Here is a 15291-nt window from a genome sequence, read left to right as displayed (position 1 = left end):
AGCTCATTATGAATCTTGAGGATTATATTTAGTTGTATAGATGAATAAACCCTACAACTGCTTCAAGTAATATTAAAATAGCTCAATGTTCTCTATGGTAAACATGTGTTGAGAACGGGTCAACGTAGCCTTGTTTGTGCATGATTGAGTGTGTTTGCTAATGGGTTAAACATGTCATTTTTTAGTACTGGGTTGGGTTGACCTAGGCCATATTTAAAGGAGCTTGAAGTCGAGCTCGAGCCTATATTTGATACCATAGATCTAGCTATTGTGTAACCGAATCTGGGGCTCATGGTGATTGAATTATCTATAAGAGGACTGAACTTATATGAAATATATATTAAATTCTTGGTGATTGAATTATCTATTCTTTTTGTTGAAAAGGCAGATAAAGAATCTTGTTCATATCTTGAACAAATAAGGACCTTTACTTTTTCCACTCAAAGTCATATTCCAACTCAGTTTCCATTAAGTTTATTAACTTTTTCCCCAATCAATAAAGAATTCATTTTATACTATCGATCTTCGAAGCTTACATTCAATGGCGTCTACTTCAGCTTCATCAGTTCATAAGAGCTTCAAGTATGATGTCTTTTTGAGCTTTCGGGGTGAAGACACACGAAAGAACTTTGTTGATCATCTCTACCATGCTCTTCAACAGAAAGGCATTATAACTTTCAAAGATGATGAAAAAATCCAGAAAGGAGAAAGGATAAGTGATCAGCTCATCAGATCCATTGAAGAGTCCAGATTTTACATCATCGTATTCTCCAAGAACTATGCATCTTCATCATGGTGCTTAGATGAGCTCCTAAAGATCATGGAGTGCCACAAGACGATGGAGCATACTGCTTACCCCGTCTTCTATGATGTGGAACCAACTGAAGTCCGCAACCAAACTGGGGCAGTTCAAGAAGCCTTTGCAAAACATGTTGAGAAAGAAGTTGCTGGTAGATGGATAGATGCTTTGAAAAAAGCAGCTGATCTGGCTGGGTGGGAGTTAAAGACCACTGTTGATGGGTAGTTCCTTCATCTTATATTCTTTACTTGCGTTTCCTTCTATTTTTTTTGAAAGATTGATCTGGAAAATGATTAAATCATTGTGCTACTGATTTATATATGATTGTATGTTAAAAATGTGACATTTACCGTTCATGTAGGGTTTCTTTTAGTAATCTGATTGAATCTTCTTTATAACACAGGCACGAAGCAAAATTCATCCAAAAAATTGTTAAAGATATTTCACTAAAGACACATTTCATCAATTCGAGCATTGATAAAAAGTTAGTAGGCATGGGTACTCGAGTACAGAATATAGTATCATCTTTAGAAATTGATTATGATGATGTTCGTATAATAGGGATCAAGGGGATGGGAGGCGGTGGGAAGACCACTTTGGCAAGAGTTGTTTTTGATTATATATCCAACTGGTTCGATGGTAAAAGTTTTGTTGAGAATGTAAGAAAAGTTTCAAAAGGCTTCGGTTTGAAGGAATTGCAAAAACAGGTCCTTTCAGATGTCTTAAATGATCAACACATAGTTGTAGCAGGTGTTACTGACGGGAAATACAAGATGAAAAAGATGATGTTGAGTAAAAAGGTTCTTGTCGTTTTAGATGATGTGGATGATATAGACCAGCTTGAGGCATTAGCAGGTGAGCTTACTTGGTTTAAGCCAGGAAGTAGAATCATCATCACAACAAGAGATCGCCAAGTGTTGGTGGCACATGGAGTGAAGTTAATCTATGATGTCAATCTGTTATCAAACGAGGAAGCAATTTGCCTCTTTACTGATTATGCATTTCAGAGGGAGATTCCATTTCACAGGTATGAAGAGCTATCTAGAAAATTTGTACATTACGCTGCCGGTCTTCCCTTAACAATCAAAGTTTTGGGTTCACATCTTTGTGGTAGAACTGTGCGTGAATGGGTAGATGCCATAGAAAGATTTAAAACAATTCCGCTAGAGAAAACTTTGAAAAGATTGGAAATAAGCTATGATGGTCTAGAGTATGATGAGAAAGAAATATTCTTAGATGTTGTATGCATACTGAAGGGTGAAAAAAGAGAGAGTAATCAGAATACTTGAAAGTTGTGGATTTAATGCTCAAATTGGTTTAAGTGTCATCGAGCAGAAATCTTTGATAACTATTTCAGACGAAGACAGATTGGGCTTCCATGATCATATAGAAGAAATGGGGTGGAATATTGTTCGACGTTTGCCCCCTAACGAACCTAGAAAACATAGTCGATTATGGATTAAAGAGGAAATTGAAGATATATTGGTCCATAAAACAGTAAGTTTCTGTTTATCTGAAAAGTGAAAAATAGGACACTTTTATTGGTTATTACAGTTTTTCATTCCATCTTTTTTTCTTTTTTTATTATAGGGAACCAAAGCAACAAGAAGTATAAAACTAAAGTATACGAATCCAACAATTATGATGAAAGGTCTTAGAAAGTTGAAGGAACTTCGATTACTTTACATCTATGAGCAATATAGTGTATACAAAGTAAATGAAGTTAGACAACACTTACCAGATGCTTTACAATCTTTATGTTGGAAGTACTACCCTTTTCGGTCTTTACCTGAAACGTTTCAAGCAACTAAGCTTGTTAACCTTGAATTGCAGGAGAGCAAAATAGTTGAACTATGGGAAGGGGGAGAAAGAAAGGTAGAATAATAGTTGATCGGTTGTTTAGCATAATGCATATAATGATATTATTTTGTCATTGCAATGATATGCACCAATTTTTTCTTATGGCAGATTCTTAAGAAACTTAAATTCCTTGACCTCAGAAATTCAAAGTTGAGAACCTTTGACCTTAGCATGACTCCACGTCTCGAAGTGTTAAATCTTGATGGGTGTGGGGACTTTGTAGAACTCCAATATCCCGTTGAATGTCTAAGCCTCAAAGTCCTCAGCCTACGTTCTTCTAGGGTGAGTAACCTTAACCTTGGGATGACTCCACATCTTGAGGAATTATATCTTGAAGGATGTTCTTATCTTCAAGAGATTCACTCTTCGGTGGGATGTCTACAAAACCTTATCGACTTTCGGTTATATAACTGCTTAAACTTTGCATATTTTAGTGTTGACAAACGGCATGATTCAGCTGATCTTGATTCTGTAGCCACACTTAAAATAAAAGTTGATTGCAAAGATGTATGCCCACTGCATCCTGAAAATAATTTGCCAAGGTTTGGATTTTCATGTAATCTGATGAACGTATATCCTCGTGGAGTGGAAATCTTGAGAAACTTATTTCCTTTGGTCCATGTGTTTGCCAAAACCTAGAGTATTTTTTAGAAACTATTTGCGGCTTACAACATTTAACAGAGCTTACAGTTACACTTGTAGGAAGTATTCATCCAGATCTATGGCAGTTAGAAAGTCTACAGATGCTAACTTTAGAGAACCAACAGTTTCAGCATCTTCCGGATAACATTTGTATGATGAAACATCTAAAATCACTCGAAATTTTAAAATGCTTACTTCTTGAGCAGTTACCTGAGAATATATGAAGATTAGAGTGTTTAGAGGTCGTAGAGATATTATGTTGCGAATCTCTGCGAGATATTCCGAACAGCATGTGTAAGATGAAATGTTTAAAATGTTTACGGCACACCTTTAGTCAAAATATTAAGAAATTACCTGAGGAACTTGGGAGTTTAGAATGTTTGAAAGTGTTAGATATAAAGGGCACAGACATAAATCGTCTTCCACATAGCATTTACCAATTAAAAGGTCTGTGTATCTATGGGTCCAGGGAGCAGCTTGCGTCATATGGTTTTACGTCAGTGAAAGAATTCTATTGGGACACCTACCGGGTATCTCCTTACGATCTTAATCAGGTAAATAAAAATTTCCCATGTTTTATTTGTTTTTTTAATAAACTGTTTATCTCTACTCTATTCGATTTGATTATGTCAAAAACATTGTTACAAGCCAAACAGAAGAACTCAACCCAAAAGACTAATCTGATAGGTGAGGGAACCCATTTGGCTTATAAACCCCACATCAATTGCCCATACAACCTATGTGGGACAAGTCTCATACCTTGCAATGGTTTCAGTCCGTAACAATGCACCCTCCTTAAGGGCCAACGTCCTCGTTGGTCACGGCCACGTTGGTCACGGCCGGCTCAACAATCAACAAGGATCAACAATCAACAAGAGTTGATTAATCAAAACTCTTTGCGACACGCTGATCTACATGTTGAGAATGAAATGCTTCAGTCAAAGATCTCTGGGTTAGAGTTTGATCTTCCTTCCGCTTCAAACTTTGCTAACATGTAAGGCCCCGTTACCGGTGCCTCACTTTGGACGTTGGATTTACTCATAAACACAGTTCTAAATATCATAGTTAATTAAAACTTTCGCGGAATAATAAAGTCAACCATTTATTACAAACGTTCATAACTTGTCTTTTTAAAACATAACATATAATATCAAACATCATTATAGATCTTCAGAAGCCAATCTCTCCCAATCCTACCATGTGTCTCCTTCAAGCTAGTTGTTGTAATCTATTCATCTGCGTGCATACTAAAAGTCTGCTACGCTGAGTGTGTTCTAGTTAATCAGGTAACATACAATACTTACACTTACCATCAATTATGCATCCGAAGATACATAATAATTTCTTTACTAAGTTACTTTCATTACATAATCTCATACATACGTTCATACTTTATTATATTTATTTCCATACTATATAATTACTGTACTTAATAATCTCAGATATTATTAGGGTCTGATCCTTCTTTTCTTTTCTATCCCAGATATTATTAGGGTCTGATCCCTTCCTTCACTATCTCGGATATTATTAGGGTCTGATCCCTTACTTCTTCATCTTCGTACATACTGTCTTTACATACCCGTAACATACATATACTTTCCTGAATCATTTATCCATACTCATATGTGGTACATATATCTATCATACACCTTCGTCTTTCATATACATACCTCCCTTGTAAGTACATGCAATATCCGAAAATCGTTCACGTACCGACAAGCTTTCATTCACATTTAAGATATACATAAATAACATACAAATCATACATGGCATACACTTACCATTTAAGGTAAGTGTATTAACTATCACATGAGTATGCACACAGCCCCGAAAACATAACAAGGAAATGGGGCTAGAAACTCACCTGAAACGTTGTTATTCCTTTCTTGAGATGTGCACGACTAATTGTTTATTAAATACAATATTAAATACCGTTCTAAACATTCTTGATGCTTACTTAATTAATCTTAAGTTTCTAAGCCAGCTTTACATCATTGATTCGTTAACCGGTTAGTTAATCGTTACTCGTTAACCTTTAAATGTATCTTTCATAAATTAACAAAGTCCAAGGGCTATTATGTAATTAAACCCCTTTATTCTAAGTCTAGGGACCTTTCTGTCATTCTTTCAAACTTCCAATTCGTCCCAGTCCCTTAACGAATGGAGTTCATAACGAATGAACCCATTCGTTACTTCATAACGAACTGACTATTATAACGAATCTGCCTTCCAGACGAATTTTCTATTATAACGAATTGGACCTTATAATTAATTGGTCATCATAACGAATTGGACCTTAACGAATGAGGCTAGTTCGTCATTCTTTTATTAACAAATTAACTCGCGAATTAAGGCTAGTTCGTAAACTCCCGCTAACGAATTAAGACTCGTTCGTTAAGCTTCCTTTAACGAATTAGGTTTAGGTCAGAGAATGTCAGAACATTCTCTGACATTGCCCTAACCTCGTACCCACTTTTCGGCGCCGTCAAAGCCGAAAAACTGGGATCTCGTTGGAAAAGCGAGATCTCACTAGTTTTCCACCGTTTTTCACCATTTTTCGTCCCATTCGATCCATATCTGAGCTAGGGTGACCCCTAGGCTCATCTTTTGCTCGGTTCATACCCGATTCCACCCATATCTCGTGACTTTAACGGTTTAGGGTGTCGACTCGTAGTTTGCGACTCGATCTAGCGGGTTTGGATCCATACAGTATCATACTATCATTACCTCGGGTCGATGCTCGGTTTTCCTCTTGGTTTCGACTAGGATAAAGAGAGAACTAGAGAGCTTAAGTGTGTGTTTTGGGTGGTGTATGGAATATGTGATATGAATGAATTAATGAGAATTTATGGTTTATATATTATGGATCATGGGCTTAAGCCCATGGTATTTTCTTCTTTCCTTTTTAATCCAAGTCCGTAACTCATATTCATTTAACCCAACACAAGCCCAACTCATAATAACTCACAATTTATTTTATTAACTGAAACGAGAAAACGGGATGTTACATAACAACTTCAGGAGAGATTTGGATTCTAAACTTGATTGAGTTTGGATAGACTTTGAGAAACTTGCCTCAAGAGTCAGTCTGTTGGAGGGTGGATCCAGTTCCTCAAGGGACGTGGATAGACTCATAGGTGAAAGTGTGAAGCTGCGTGATATGGTTGAGCAGCTTGAAGGTGAGATAGAAGAAAAACGCGACACTCAAGGTCGTGTAAATGAGTCACTTGTCAATCGCTCCTTGCAGTTATGGAGGTAATGAGCTTGAGTGACGAGGATGTGAACAACCTCAAGAATCACTTGATAGAGACTTTCCGTGTCTTTCTGCGTGTAAACGAGCCAAGGACCGAGCAGAGCAATAGACGACAAACAGCTCTTGCCAATTTGGTCGCTGACACCGAAAATGTCAGAGCTGAAAGAAGGCTACATGGCTTCCTATACACCGGCGAAACCAAGAAAGATGTTGGAGAAGGAGGTTCTGGTGTGAAGAAGAGTATAGATGAGCCTCCTACGGTTGTTGGAACCATAGTAAGCACTGAACTCGTGGTTACTACTGCCGCCACAACTGTGCAGGTCAGTTCCACAAGTTCCCCACTTGTTATACCTACTACGGGTGAACAAGTTCTACTCAACAACAATAACCTGTAGCTCAAGGAGGTGGTAGAGGTGATGGAAGTGGTGATGACGATGATGATGAAACAGATGATGATGAAACGAATGATGATGACGATGATGATGGTGATAATGAAAATGAGGATGAAGAGGATGAAGGTAATGATGATGATGACTACGAGTATGACAGTTTCAATGATCCTCGTGGTGGAAATGGTGATGACAGTGGTGATGATCATGCCACTGGTGGAAATAAGACGGCGGAGGAGGAATCGCCAAGTGAAGAAAACAAAACACGTGAGACTGACGCTGCAGTCGAAGCTGAAATTGCCTCTATTTTTAACGTTTATTCTGCTACAGGTACCAGCTCACTAGTTCAAGAAGCCGTGGAGAATAAAGATGATAGTGATGATGACATCAACTACTCACCTAATCCGGACACTCCGGAGAGGGTGATTGAAGAACCCGTTGCTCAATAGCCAGTTGTCGCTCCCTCTACCAAGCATGCTCGCAAAAGATCAAGAAAGTGTATCAAGTATTATGGTGTGAGCAGGATGGCAAGCATGAGGTGGAGATCAAAGCCGTTCCATGACTCCGATCCTATCCTATATGCAAGGTGGCACAAGGAAAACAAAAGTTGGGATGTTCGTCGTGCAAATGGTGATTTGACATATATCACTTATGGAGATATGCACACCTTAACGATCCTGGATATGAACTACTTCAGAAAAACAGTGGGTCGTGGTGAGAAGGAAGGAACAGTGGAGGGATGGTTCAAACGGTTCTTAAATCATGAATGGAAAAATGACTACCCAAAGTTTACTCTAAACCCGGGTAGATCATACAAGTCAAAGGAAATCAACCCCTTCACCAAGAAGCCATCTAAAGGACGAAGATACAAGATGACAGACGAGCATGGAGAACCTATTTTTCAGGGCATGCCCTTTGATGACGACTTTCTTCACGACTTTGTTGCTTGGGAGTTCGACAACGCTCACGATGAGGTCATTAATCACTGTGAACGATCTCATGACCTCCGGTTCTTTGATGAACATGAACTGGCTGGGTTCTGCAGAGCTGACTTGATGAAGCTTCTTGAGTCACCTCTGTGCACGATTGAAGACGTTCGTCGAGACAATATGGATGCTATCGTCAGAAAGTTCAACAAGTTCGTCCAAATACTTGTTGAGAAGTATCCCTTCCAAACCAATGACGATATCTTCGAGTACGAGTCCGAGTGCGACTGAAGATTGAAGCTAACGGGACAAATACCAAAGACTAGAGGGAGATTGTTAGGCCCATTTTTGTATTAGTCTTTCGTATTTGTTTGATATGTATCGTTTGTATGTATGTTTGGGCCCAAGGCCATGTATTTTAGAGCCCAATGGGCCGTTAATAAAATAGATAGTGCATGAGCACACACACTATATATAGTGTGTGTATCTCATGCACACAACAACCTTTTGCCATTTCACTATCTTATCCACAAGTTCCAAACTCTTTCTTCTCTCCCTTCTCTCTACCCTCACGGTGCAAATAATAACCAAACAAGATCTGAGATCTCGTTCCTCACTAGTGATTTCCGCTAGCTAGTGGAGAGGTTGATCCAAGTAGACTAGTAATAGTGTTGTTAAATCCGGTCAAAGGACCTACAACAATAGTCAGAATTAGAGCCAACCAAAGGTAGTTTCTCTCTCTAGTCTCTAGATACCACCTCTCTCATCAGTGGATGTAACACATACTCAGGTTTAGAACCACAAGAGCGACCATTGCTTTACGTATTAAAAGCTCACACAAACCATTTTGATAAATCTTAGTATGTAAATTATAAAATAGGATTAATTATAATTCGTTTAATTAATATTGGCATATAAATTCACGTATGGCATTGTCAAATATACAGCAAACATATGATTTTCTTATTAACAACAAATTGACATGTATAATTTTAAATAACCAAATCAACACACATATTATAAGTAATTATGAAAACTAATTAAGTTAATATATAAAAATACATTAAATTTTTTGAGAAAATAAACTCACGAGAGGAGTTTGCTTCAACGATCTGATTGAGCTTATCTTCATGATTGTGACTATTTCATAATAATTAAATATTTTACACCAATAGTTATTGTAATCATAACAAAATTTGTATAAACATTCAGTTTTTAAGTACAAATTGTATTTGTCAGATTCCTCTTTAAATAATCTATTATATTTTCTAGAAAAGCTGGAAATACATAATCTCAACTAAATAACAGTCAAAACTAACGAAATGTTTGTTAACGGCCCCACATTTTAACATATTTTCCACCAACGGATTTTGATTAACATAATTCTAACGTCGTTAGTCATAGTCGCCACAAAAACATATTTTTTCTTGGAAAAATCAACCTTTTATGCTGGAAAACTCAACCTGAACACAATCAACACCACCTGAACAACACCGCCGACCGCCACCACCACCTACCGATAACCACCACCTGAACAACGCCACCAACTTACTCACCTCTAGCCAACACCACCGTTGACCACCACCACCAACTGACTCACCACCGACCAACCACTACCAACTAACTCCGACGGTGATTCTAGGGTCCAACGACCTCAATAACCGGGGCTTTTACCAGAAGAAAGGGTCCTGGAGGTCCAACTAAGGTTACAAAGAGGTTTGACGACAAGATTGAGTTTTTTGGCAAAAGCGTTCTTTTTTTTACGATCGACGGCTAACGACATTAGAATTTTGTTAGTCAAGGTTAGTTGAGATTATTATTTATCACTTGTCAATAATTGAGATTATTTTAATCTAACATTCCTATTTTCAAGTAAATTGTGAGTTATTTTTCACAAGTACAAAAAGTGAGCTTCATTCCCTCTCTTTCAGTGTTAAGGCATTCTTGTGACGTTTAAGAGTCGGTTTATAATATTGTTGTTGTATTGTTATCAATAAACATTTTATTGTAAATACGCAAGTTACATGAACATAGAAAATACAGAGAGGGTGCAAGTATGTTACTATTTTATAAAGTTTTCTCTTAATTTAATATATAAAAATGACATGGTAAACATATATATTTTTTTCTTTATGTTATTTGGAACAAGAAGTTTTATTAAACAACTATCAAGGCGCTAAGAACCAAACAAACAAAACAAGAGTTACAATAACAAATTATACCAATCCTTCCACAAAATGTTATTCCCATAGGATCTATTTTTTATCCATATGTAACCTAAGGCTTTAATGACTCCTACAGCCTTGGAAATACAAGCCGCTTTATTATTGAATATAAGCATGTTTCTTGTCTTCCGAATACACCAACATTAAGTGAAAATGATGCCGTGTAACCCATTTTCTTTTTCTTTGATCAAGATTACTAGCTTCATGAACTTTAAGCAAATCTCGAACCGAGAAAGCGTAAATGATAGGGATACGACACCCATTACTTACAATTGCCAAATCAACAAGGAAAACGAGTACCGTAAAGAGGATGGTCACTAGTTTCAGACTTTCAGTATACTCACCGCATAGCCTACAAACTGTGGAACCGACCTCAACACCTCAACGTTTCTAAAGCTAAGAATCGACAACGTCACGATCCTATCCATTTCCACCTTCCACACAAAAGTATTAACCGTCTTAGGAACCCGGCTATTCCATCTCATTATAAAAGGAACCGGAATCTTCGAACTTCAAACAAGATGGTCTTCATGGACGCAACCGAAAAGCGTCCCATGAATCTTTTGGCCAAAGCCATTTGTCCGGCTGCTGGTAAATAGTTGCAATCTCGATATTGGCACTTACACATGAAGAAGACATTTTATTTTTTGTCTCTTGCATGTTTAGAATGGTGTTACAACTTTGACTAAGCCATTATTTTGGATGTTATAAACTATTCATAGATAATGTGCTGATTTCGTTCATCTTCTAGTAAGTATATTATAAATAGCCATCGTTTTTCACATACTAAATAGACTCCAAAGTCCAGACATATAGGATAGAAGCTAGCCGACTCTATTTATATAAAATAAACTTGCATAATAACGACTTAAATATATTATCATTATGATCTAGTTCAGCAGTTGAATCAAGTGGCGAATTTAACGAATTGCATGCAGAAATAAAGAAAAATAAGAACACTGCAATTTAACGTGGTTTGGGTTTGATATAAATCCTATGTTTACGGGCTGCAACTATGATACAAAGATTACACTATGATCTTCTTAGCTAGAATTTGTCTTTAAACCGTGGACTAATTAATGCACTTAATACCCCTTTGTTCACAATAACTTCATCAATTTAATTATAATTATAATCCTATATATATTAGTATTCTGCCTTATACTAGCTGTCAAGTATGTGATCTTATTAATATCATTATTAATATCAGCAATAAAAACCAAAACCTGTATGCTATCTTGGTCATATAAACCATGATAGCATACTAGGTTTTGGCTTTTTCTGGTAGGACCGAGATTTGCTCACCCCTTATAAACGTTAACATGAATGAAAACAACCACAATTTTCTTTCAGAAACATTCATTAATTTCGAAAACTTGTTCCATACAATTCAAAATAACTAGTAACAATTCAATCTCCACCACTGTCAGCTCACTGCCTGGGTGAACGTAATTTACATATGAAAGATCAAAGCCACATGCATAATTCGAAAGCTAAAATGATCAATCAGAAACGGAGTGATTGTTCCAACACACGAGCATAGAGACGCATCTTCGGAGTATGTAGAACCGCGTTCTATGCTGCTTAGCCACAGTTAAGCACCGTTTTTGAAAGGTAGCTTTTCGACGAATTTTCCTGCGATAATCAGTTGATGATCGGATTAAGTAGGAATAAGTGTCCATGAGTAGTTGAAATTGGACAAACTATTAACATTTGTTAGAACATTGTTTGTTTATATAGTGCAAATGTCACGAAGCAAAGTGGGGGCCATATAATATTTTTTTTAAGTTTTATTCACCTTTGTTGATATCGACACCCATTCTTAAAAAAGACATCATTGTTATACTTTGTTAATTATAATAATTATTATTATTATTATAAAAATGTGTTTGAATTATTTAAATTTATAATAATAATTGTTGGTATTGGAGATCGCTCAGAGCATCCACAACGCAAGGTATGTGAATGCTCGTTCTAGTGATGTAACATGGGATAGATGAGGATGCAAAGGAAAGAGCGATGTGGGAAGTTTGTTGGTGTGGTTTGTCATTTGTGGGTGGGGTTTGTCCGTAAATTTGAGGATTAACGGGCCATAGGGCCACTATCTCTCTCTCTCTCTCTCACATGCATATATGTATAAATATTATATCTACAATTTTAATAGCCTTTCAAATGTGGTTTGTGAAGATTTGGTGTTGTGGAAGAAAGTGATGATATTTTAGAAAAAATTAGAATCTTATGTGACGATTTGTATAGGTTTGGCACTGTGGAGCTCTAAGAGCATCCACATTGGACTTGTGATTTCGAGATCTTGATCAATGTGGAAACCAGCATACTAGTATGTACACAAACGACTTTATGTGGTGTTGATTTATAGTGGCACCGTGGCGGCTTCTCCTGTGCAAACTCTATTGACACTCTAACGACTCAATTAGTTGGCTTTCATTGTTCGCGTGATGATTGAGGTTTTCTTAGATAGAGGACGGTGCTCGTTCTCTGCTCGAGCATATAACATATAAAATGCTTGCTAGAAGAATAAACTATTTACATGAAATATGTTCATGATTTTATTTAGTATAAAGGTAACAAAATGTTACCATTTGTTGTTATGAATGTGTCACAATCATGAAGATAGGCTGAATCAGCTAGTCAAAGTCTACTATTAGCTCGTGATTTATTTGTAAAATAAATTTAATGTCTTTTATATGTTAACATACTTTTCATAAATAAATATAATCTTTTTAATATAAGTTATGTTGGTTATTTAAACTTATATATACCAATTTGTAGTTTATAAGAAAATAATAATATGCTTGTGGTATAGATGTGACAAATGACAGGGCAATGCATTAGCTTATAATTAAAAGTTATTAAATGGTATAAAAAGTAAAGAAAGAAGGTCGTTATTAATCCTATAATTTTAATTAACATAATACACAAACTATATAAAGGCCAAGTGACACTTAACTGTCTTACCCAGAGTGTTACACCGGTATGGTGCTTTTACTTTTAATTATTAAGAATTGGTTCAATCAGAACTGACGGTGTATGTGTTAAGTCGTAAAAAAAACATGTGTTACGGTGTCAATCCGACACTACTTCAGAAGGCATCAGGTTTACAGAAATGAAGATAAAAGTAAAAAAAACGTGTCAACATCAAAATACAACGAACAAAGGAAAAAAAAATCATTCACACCAAAATACAATAAATTAATATATTCAAATTTAAAAAAAATGCAGCGACCAAAAAAAAATACATGTTGTTGCGCCCAATAATTAATGCGAAATTGGCTGGAATCATTGAACAGGATCAACGATAACAAAAAAAACCACGCTTTGCGGCGGCAAACCGACATGAATTCTGTCGGTGTCGAAGCCATTGGCATTAAATCGTAAACATTGAGCTCGGTCGTTATCGTAGGAACAATACAGACACTAAATCGTATGCTAAAAGGAATCTAACAAAAAAGAATTATATAAAAAAAGATGGTACCGACGATAACAATATCTCATGTCTCGCAACAGCGAAGCGGCACAAATTCGGCCGGTATGTAGGTTCCCGGATGGATTTAACAACTTGTTTCAGATCAATCTGTGTTAATAGTAAGCGGAAATCACTATTGTCTACTAACACTCGGATCTCGGATTAAGTATGCCAAAACCAAAAGAATAAAAAATGAAAAGATGGAGTTTTGTTAAATAATCAAAAGATGCCAAAGAGGCCATAGAGTGAATAGTGACCCTTATATAGGGAATTCCATTGCTCCTATTTTCTATTAATGGACTCAAATGGGCCGGCCAAATGGGATTCTTACAACCAAAAGGCTTCGGGCCCGTACAATAGTTAAACGAAACGTAAAATTACATAGAAATGTTATCTAATACATAAGCCTCCTAAATATAGCCTTACACGGTATCGACGACATTGGCACTAAATTGTAAACTCATGATTAGCTCGTTATCGACATTACCGATACCAAAGGAACTCGAAGTAGGTACTAAGTCGTAAACATAGAATTTGGCTGTTACCAGCGTTACCGACATTAAACCGTAAACTAAAAGAATTTAACACAAAAAAAAACAACAACTTGAAAATGTCAACATGGATTGGTGTCACGTGAACTAATCAAAATTTTAAGTGAGCACTAAACTAATAAAAAAACAACTTGATAGTTTCGTTGGTGCAAGATTCATGTCCCTTTATCATGCCTATTTTTATCTTTTACTTTAAAACAAAAATGTTTTAAACTATCATTTTAAATACGCTAGTTACATGGGTTAACTTAATAATATAAAATGGCATGGTAAATAGTTGCAAAATCAATATTGGCATCGGCCATCCACATGAAAGTGACAGATTTTCTGATTTTGGTCTTTTGTTGTTATAAACAATTCCTCATAGATGATGTACTTATTTCCATCATCTTCTAGAGGGTATATAAAACTATTCTAAATAGATTCGAAGCCGATGTCTAACTATATAGGAAATAAGGATGATAATATATCTATTGATAAAAACTTAAATCGGTTATTATGTTTTAATAAAATGCTTGTGTCATTAGTAAATAAATGTTTTACATGTATTCTAAACTTAAATCTATAACTAGTTTTATGTAAAACTTCTTAGATGAAATCATAAAACTTCTTTGATGATAAATTAGTCTTAGACCACTCACGTAAAGTTTCATGATATGGGTTGGGACCAAACCAATTCAAATCAATAAAATCGCAAACGAAGAATGGAGATAAATGAAACGACTAAATCCATAATTTCTAATATATTGATCCTGTTTGTAATTTACTCTAAAAATAAAAATGTGTATGATCTTACAAAGTACATATAAAAGCATCCAAATCGAAGGAAGCCGCGACTCTTTTTTTATTCCATGTTACTATATGCCTCGCATAATTCAATACGTGGTTAAATAGGAAAATTGGAGGGAGTCGTTAGTTTGATGTACCCTAATTAACTTGGTCAAATCTAGGGAAAACGATTATGAAATTTCATCTCTATAAGACAATAATTTATACTGGCGTTGGATTAACAATGGGTTTTCCATTCCTCGAACTCATTGAATCATTACTCTGTTTCACTAAGAGTGTGAAGAAGAATTTGTGGATGAGAATTTGTAAATGAAAAAATTTAGAGGTGCGACTTGCGAGTAGAAATATATAACCACTCATAAAACCATAGCTT

At 36.0% G+C, this 15291-nt stretch overlaps 1 pseudogene across 1 annotated transcript; it reads left to right on the top strand.

Annotated features, from left to right (window-relative positions):
* The first annotated feature begins 278 nt into the window (after positions 1–278).
* LOC143566377 (TMV resistance protein N-like) lies at positions 279–3464 on the top strand (annotated as a pseudogene). The gene is made up of 4 exons (XR_013141222.1): positions 279–1020; positions 1203–2296; positions 2390–2674; positions 2768–3464. The product of XR_013141222.1 is annotated as a TMV resistance protein N-like (transcript).
* The last annotated feature ends 11827 nt before the right edge of the window (positions 3465–15291 follow it).

This window comes from Bidens hawaiensis, unplaced genomic scaffold (assembly GCF_021521415.1).
Source record: "Bidens hawaiensis isolate Kalapana, Puna unplaced genomic scaffold, B.hawaiensis_p1.1 tig00022878_1, whole genome shotgun sequence".
Classification (NCBI taxonomy): domain Eukaryota; kingdom Viridiplantae; phylum Streptophyta; class Magnoliopsida; order Asterales; family Asteraceae; genus Bidens; species Bidens hawaiensis.
The sequence above is the reverse complement of the archived record's forward strand: the minus strand, read 5'-3'. Positions and strand labels throughout refer to the sequence as shown.